Source organism: Limanda limanda, chromosome 23, assembly GCF_963576545.1.
Source record: "Limanda limanda chromosome 23, fLimLim1.1, whole genome shotgun sequence".
In the NCBI taxonomy this organism is placed as follows: domain Eukaryota; kingdom Metazoa; phylum Chordata; class Actinopteri; order Pleuronectiformes; family Pleuronectidae; genus Limanda; species Limanda limanda.
Window position 1 is genome coordinate 8692591 of NC_083658.1, and position 7804 is coordinate 8700394.

The 7804-nt window shown below is 41.8% G+C and overlaps 1 long non-coding RNA gene across 2 annotated transcripts; it reads left to right on the forward strand.

Annotated features, from left to right (window-relative positions):
• The first annotated feature begins 172 nt into the window (after positions 1-172).
• On the forward strand, positions 173-5846 carry LOC132996834 (uncharacterized). Of its 2 annotated transcripts, none has more exons than XR_009677140.1 (4): positions 173-386; positions 4593-4831; positions 4926-5038; positions 5767-5846. It is a non-coding gene; the product is annotated as an uncharacterized LOC132996834 (long non-coding RNA). The 2 variants fall into 2 exon arrangements; XR_009677139.1 differs by lacking the exon at positions 5767-5846 and adding an exon at positions 5157-5303.
• Positions 5847-7804: the final 1958 nt, after the last annotated feature.

Consider the following 7804-nt stretch of genomic DNA (forward strand, 5'->3'; position numbering starts at 1 on the left):
GATACAACTGCTAGGCTACTTAAATATATATCACACTAAATAGTTAGAAATTATGATCTTCCGGACCATTGCTTCAAGAAGTTTTCTCAAACTGGACCTTGTTAAAGTTTAGTTGAATTCTCCTGATAATGGCTTCTGACGGGAGACCACTGGCAGACCTGCTGCGGGATGTGGCTAACCAGCTCGAGAACTGTGAGTTTCTCTTTGTTTATTTCTGTAAACAGTTTAACTAACAGTTATATCCAACTTTTGCCAATGTATTTTATGACACTGCATTAGCCACCCATGTGATGATCGTCGCTTTGGTATTTTTTGTGCAGCGCCGGGTACTGGTACTGTGCCAACTGCATCCACCAGGAATGTGACACCAAGGCACCCAGTGGACGGTAAGTTTCTGCAGCACACATTGTGAGCTAAATCCATCCCACACTGTTAGTTAGCTTACATTTGTAAGACTTGTCACTTCTCTTGATCCTAGCCGAGGTGTCAAGACTCTTTGCGCCATACGCACATGGAGAGAGAAGCTCCACAAGGCGGCGACCCGTTGGTGTGCCAACACTCTCCTCTTTCACCCGTACCCTTTGCTGCGTGGAGGATAAGAGTGCTCAAATTGTCCCCAGCCGATTCGCAAAAGACAAACTTCTTTCTGCAGGGTTAGGGGAAAAACGTTTGACGTTTCAAGGTATGTTAAGCATCATTGTAACTGTCAGCAAAACCGGCCAGTTTATGCAGACTGTTTTATTCTTTTATTTTAGGGTTGGGCTATATATTGTTCTTATGTTCAACTACGGTTTGGGTTATTTTCGTTGTCTTTTATACGTAGCGACTCCCCTCGCATAGTTACCTGCAGCAAAGGAGCGGACGGTTTTATTCGACACACCTGATCCCTCGTTTCCGCCCCAGTGCAATAAAATCCCTGCCGTCAGCCCGGCACAGATAGGAAACCAAACCGGACGCCAGCTTTGCGGCATTTCTCGGACCGAAAGAACCATCCAAACAACTTTAGCTTAACACCCCTCGCCAAGCGGAACGAGGTAAGGAAGCTGGTCCCATTTACTTTGCTGCGGGTAGTGCGGAAGGGAGTCGCTGTCACGTTAACGAGTCAGATGTCTCACGTGGCGATTTGTTTGTTCATTGTATTTTAACGTTCGTGTTTGGTTTTAATGATTAAAATCTTTGTAACTTGTAACTGTCATTACAGTTTTACGGTGTCACTACGGCAAACCAGATGTGAGAATAAAGAGCCGTGTACATCAGTTCAAGAGACTCAGCGTTTGTGTGGAGAAGCGGGGGGGCCGTTACAGTAAAACTCGAGGCTACAACGAAACGTCTTCCTGACTCGTGTCGTCACCCGAAGACACAAAACTTACAAATCGACCGTCAGACAAGACCGGACAACGCATCAAAGGCGCACGCACGAGAGAATATATGCAAATTTAATGAAGCATTTACATATGTAAATACAAAAATGTTGTGAACTTTCCTGCTTTCTTGAAGTCAAAACTGATCACTAAATAATGATGATGATTTTAACGACCAATGGTAATTGTGTGTGTCATGTTGCAATTAACATTATTTATTGTTGTCTATGAGGAGCGTAAACACTGTTTAAATTGCCTAGTATAATTTTCTAAGCATACTTACAGCGCATCCTCTTTTGTTTGTGCCCATCTTACTTAGGATATTTAGGTTGCATCTGTTTTTGTGCTAAAACTCTGAGTATTCAACTGTTTTGCAAATGTCTGGTATAAGAAATAGCAGTTACTAAATTAAAGCGACTACTTGCAGAGGTTCTATTCAGGCACACTGCATATCACACCTAAAGATTAAGGTCCGAAGGTCAAATTAACAACGCAAGTAAAATAAAATGTCACTTAAAGCAGCAGCAACAAGTAAATCAGTTCCCATGCATCAAGACAGACCAGGCTCGCGGCAAAGAATAATTCCTGAGAACATCCGAGAGCTGCATAAAAATAATTTCTATTCGGCCTATGAGTCCTGGAAATTGTCAGCAAGAGAAGTTCGGACTGAAATGAAAAACTACTGCTCTCCAGATGACCTCGATAAAATCCAACGAAAAATTTGCACAAACCATGATGTGGTGAGCCATCATTATGAGGCACTTGTATGCAGCCAAACCACCACCCCAGATATCGTTGGTAAAATGGACACCTGCTCTGCTCTGACTGAAGAAATTCTTGCTCTTGTGAGTAAACGCAGAGACATCATCGATGGCAACTATAATGAACGAGTCGAGAAGGAGAGAGTGAGAATAGTGCTGAGTAAGGAAGATCATGGCTCCATATTTGGACTTACAAATACTGAAACCGCATTTTCAGAAACATCACGGAGCTCAGACCAATCAAATGCAATTTCAACAAGCTCTAGTAAACGACAAGACGCAGAAGCAGAGCTCGCAGCCAAGCAAGCGGAGGTAAAGGCAACAAAAGACATTCTATCCCAGGAATCCAAGCTCAGAAGACTGGAAGATGAATGGAAACTTGAAGAGGCGGCCATGTTGACCGAATTGGAGCGGAAAAGGACAGAGAGACAATCAAAGCTAGAAGAGGAAAGGAGGAACCTGCAGCAGCTTAAGGCAGAGAAGGAAGTCCAGGTAGCAGCTGCTAGAGTAAGAGCATATAACAGTTTCGAAGATGTCCGCCAAGATGGGATGAACCATGAATCAGTCGCTGCTCACCAGGAGACCAGATATGAAGCTCGGCTAAATTCAAATGGTTCACCATCTCAACCTCGACTAGCACCTTTGCGAGCAACAACATCTGAAGATACAGTCTCTCTGGCCCAAGCAATAGCAAGCGCACTAAGCATAAATCGCTTGCCTGTACCGGAGCCAGAAACGTTTAATGGCGATCCTTTGAAGTTCACTGATTGGAAGATGTCTTTTACAACCCTTATCGATCAGAAACCTCTCTCACCAAGCGAGAAGATGTATTATCTAAAGATCTACCTCGTCGGAGAAGCCCGCAGAGCAGTGGAAGGGTTCTTCTATAGGAACTCTGAGGACGCATATACAGGTGCCTGGAAAGTCCTACATGAGAGATACGGAAACCCATTCCTTGTTCAAAAGGCCTTCAGAGACAAGCTCGCCAGATGGCCCAAAATCAGTGCGACTGATCCGTTAGCACTGAGAGATTTTACAGACTTTCTCCAAGGCTGCGCAGAGGCAATCCCACACGTTAAAGGTTTGACCATCTTGAATGATTGCGAAGAAAACCACAAGCTACTTAAAAAACTACCTGATTGGATTGTACAAAAGTGGGGCCGAATCGTCGACGATAACCTGTATAAAGCGGGGGATTACCCTGATTTCAAAAGTTTCACAGCGTTCCTGAACAAAGAGGCCCGGATATCTTGCAACCCTATCACGTCCCCACATTGGATGAACTTTAATCCCACAGTCGAGAAGGAAGCCAGATCCCTCAATTCAACTGCCCAATTAAAGTACGCCACCCGAGATGCACCTGAAACGGCCAATTATAGGGGAAGACCCCCATGTGTGCTCTGCCAAGATGAAACGCATGGCATCGTCAGGTGCCCTTCTTTCGCTGCGAAATCTTTGGAAGATAAAAGGGCATTCATCCACGAAAACCGCCTCTGTTTTGGTTGCCTAAGGAAGGGACACATCAATAAAGACTGTAGAGGGCGACATACATGTAATACCTGTGGTCGTAGGCATCCCACTTGCCTGCATGAGGAGTAGTTAAAAGGACATAACACTCCTAGATATTTAGCTGAAAGGGCCATTAAATGCTCTAGAAATCCTGTATAGCACAGTCGGTTAAAATGTTTATATCAGGATTTGGTGGGAGTGTAACTGTCAGCAAAACCGGCCAGTTTATGCAGACTGTTTTATTCTTTTATTTTAGGGTTGGGCTATATATTGTTCTTATGTTCAACTACGGTTTGGGTTATTTTCGTTGTCTTTTATACGTAGCGACTCCCCTCGCATAGTTACCTGCAGCAAAGGAGCGGACGGTTTTATTCGACACACCTGATCCCTCGTTTCCGCCCCAGTGCAATAAAATCCCTGCCGTCAGCCCGGCACAGATAGGAAACCAAACCGGACGCCAGCTTTGCGGCATTTCTCGGACCGAAAGAACCATCCAAACAACTTTAGCTTAACACCCCTCGCCAAGCGGAACGAGGTAAGGAAGCTGGTCCCATTTACTTTGCTGCGGGTAGTGCGGAAGGGAGTCGCTGTCACGTTAACGAGTCAGATGTCTCACGTGGCGATTTGTTTGTTCATTGTATTTTAACGTTCGTGTTTGGTTTTAATGATTAAAATCTTTGTAACTTGTAACTGTCATTACAGTTTTACGGTGTCACTACGGCAAACCAGATGTGAGAATAAAGAGCCGTGTACATCAGTTCAAGAGACTCAGCGTTTGTGTGGAGAAGCGGGGGGGCCGTTACAATCATGATGAGGATTGACACGCTTTTTTTGCTTTAGCTGTCAGTATATTGTTAGGCTGTATGTGAATTTTTTATCCAATAAATAAAATGAAATAACCTTACAAACATGAAGGATCTTTTATGTTACACCAGTGATTTGCATTATGTTTCCATTTCAGGAAGTCAAACAAATCCCCATGATTTTAAAGAGTTTATTTTAACGGCCTACCCAAAACTCCGACAAGGGGGGGGATTTGAGTTGCTCAGGATTTCAGGAACAACTAGGAGTCGCAATCTCATCCTCATCCCTTGTCCCAATGAGGGATACTATGTGAGATATTTAAAAGATCCACAAATACAGATTGGCCATGCAGTTATTTTCATCCGGCCGCTCCAGAGGAACCTCGATCTCGAGCCTGTAAGTTCCTCCCTTTAATACTGCTGTTCTTCCCTAAAATGCAGACTGTAAAATATTTCTTTTATTGAGTCTTACAATTATCTGTTTTTTACAGGCATGTCAACCAGAAGGCAGCAATTGCATGGTTGGACCACCTGCAAAATGCATTTCCTGTGGAGAGGACTTTCCTTTTTCCGAAATAAAAGATCATAGCGATGAATGCATGAGGTACTGCCCTACAGAACTAAAACATATCATTTGTCAAGCACATTGTGTAACATTAATCATGTTACACGATATAAAACATACTAACCCTAACAACAAAAATTACCTATTTTTACCCGAGACCACCACAGAGCAGTGGTGAGGGAGAGAGAGGCACAGAAAGGGCCAGCTCCTCCCGCACTCCAGATATGTTTGTGCGTGCATTGAGGAGACGAGAGGAGAGTGAGCCGGCGAGGGCCAGCAGCTCAACCATGCCACCTCAGGGAGATGTGCCTGCTCCAGAAATAATTAATCCGAAGCATCTCTGGTTGGTTACATATTTTGAACATTACATGAAATATTTCAATGAATAGTTGCACTCACATATCAATTGATCCAATATTAATTAGAAAATGTGTAAATCTATTTTTAGATTGGAAAATTGCCACCACTCCACAAGAAGCAGCAAGCACATTTAAAGAGGAACTTTTGAGCCTGCATGCAACCGGGAAAGCCCTGAGTCTCTGTATGGATCTTGGAGACAGTGCAGAGGACAGGGAAAGGGCAATCATTTCTTTTTATAAGATGGCTAGTGTTGAGTGGGCCTGCCCCTTGACATGCACCCTTAAGGGTATTGGTAACACACTTTTAAATCACTAAACACACTTACCTACTAACTAACTAACTAACTTACAAATAACCAAATCCTATTTTCTGTTAACTGAAATCTGTGCTGTGCTTTGCTTTTTCAGGAGATCCAGCAATTGGCGATGGTGTGACTCGCCATTTTTTTTCAACAATCATGTACAAACTGCAGCATGGTTTTGAGATTAATTTCAGTAAGTAAAAATTTTACACACAAAATTTTCAGTATCTCATATATTTCACTTGTGTTTTATGAGACACTCCAGATTCGACCACTGTAGATGTGTCAGCAGATTCTTCTTTTGTTGCTTTGTTAAGGTACCATTCCCTTGTATGTCAGTAATGTTCTGTTTGGGTTGTACTGGTTCCAGGCTGAAACCAGATCACCCCAAGAATGTGAATGTAGCTTATTTTAACCTGTAAGGTTCTGCAGGATAAAGTCAACCAGGTTATCCAGTGGCTGATTGACTATCCCTTTACTATTGCTGTTTGACAGTTGAAAATCTATGTGATTTTACTTTTCTATTGTAATTTAAGTGCCAGGAGGAACTCTGCTTTTTGAGGGTGAAAGTGATCATCTGCTACCCTCCACTTCCCTTATCCTTTTGGAGAGCGACTTATTTGTTGTTGCTGGACGGATGATTGGGCATTCATTTCTGCGTGATGGGCCATGCCTGGGTGGACTGAGCCCAGCAATCCTGCATGTGCTCTTTGGTGGATCCCCAGAAGAAGCAACTATTGATATTAAGGACTGTGCTGACCTTGATATCCGTGAGACAATCAAAGTGTTACGATACATATTTTGTCAATACGATTTTAAAATCACTAGGGCTAGGACAATATAAATCATATTTTTAAGTCAGGAAGAAATGATCAAGAAATGCCTAAACATAAATTAATTAAATAAGAAAAAAACGTAATTCGGTAGGTCAATGTTTGGATTCTTCCACAATCACATCTTACAGTTAATATTTTCACCAGCAGGGAGTGCTTAACCAACAGATTTACCATGTTATAAACTACAACCATGCTTACCACATGAAATTTCAATACAATTTAAATGTTTGATGTAGTTTGATTTGACAACTTTGATGATTTATCTACGGAATATTAATCTTGAGAAATCCAGAAGTCTAATCGAATTGATTCAAATTGTCATTAGCTGGATGGCAGAGCAGAGTTATCATCTGAAGAAAAGATCATTGTCAATGAGTTGGCACTGTCCTGGGATTTGCCTCCAGTCACATCTGAGAACAGGAGATGGCTGCTTGACAAAATGTTACTCCATGCTGTGAGTATTCTGTACTTAACACTTCATATAAATCCCACAGTAACTAATCAAGAGCTTTGATGAAAGACTGTAATTGTGCCCTTTTTTTGTCAGATACCTCCCAGATGTTTGTTGATGAGAAATTAATGATAACTTATATGGTAATCGGTTGAAGATTAGTAAGGCTTCCTGACTTTTCTTGTGTGATACAAATGTTTTGCAGGTCCTACGAAGAACCTCGAAACAAGTCAAACAGTTACGAAAGGGTTTAAAAGAGACACTGATCTGGCCTTTACTGACTGAGAGGAAAGACACAATTCCTCTTCTATCTTTCTGTCAAGAAAACTACTAACTCAAGAGTTACTATCTCAAACATGTTTTATTTTCTACCTTCTGGCAACCACTGGTTTCAGTTTATTACACCAAAAATAACCTGGAGATCTGAAATATTTTGCAGATGAATAATCAGTGGGTGTTTGTTCCCTCTTAAAAATATACTTTATCATTGGATAAGCAAGCTCTGCACAAAAAGTTGTTCTTGTGAGTAATTTTTCCCTGCGAGTAATTTTTCATAGAAACAACGGCTGCCTGAAAGGAAGGCAATCAATCCAAAAAATTATATTTTGAAAACTCTCAACAGGAATGAAAAGGTCAAATCATGGTCATCTTACACATGCAAAACCACCAGTATGGCCCTTCCAAAACTGCTTACCACCACATACTGATCAAATAACACTTGTAATTATAAGAATTAATAACTTCTTATATTTCCAGTACTGTACTTTATTGTGCTATATATACACTCTGGACTGCTTGAAAAATACTGTATTTCTGTCCGATGGTCTTGGACAACATCAAGTGGCCAACACAGGATG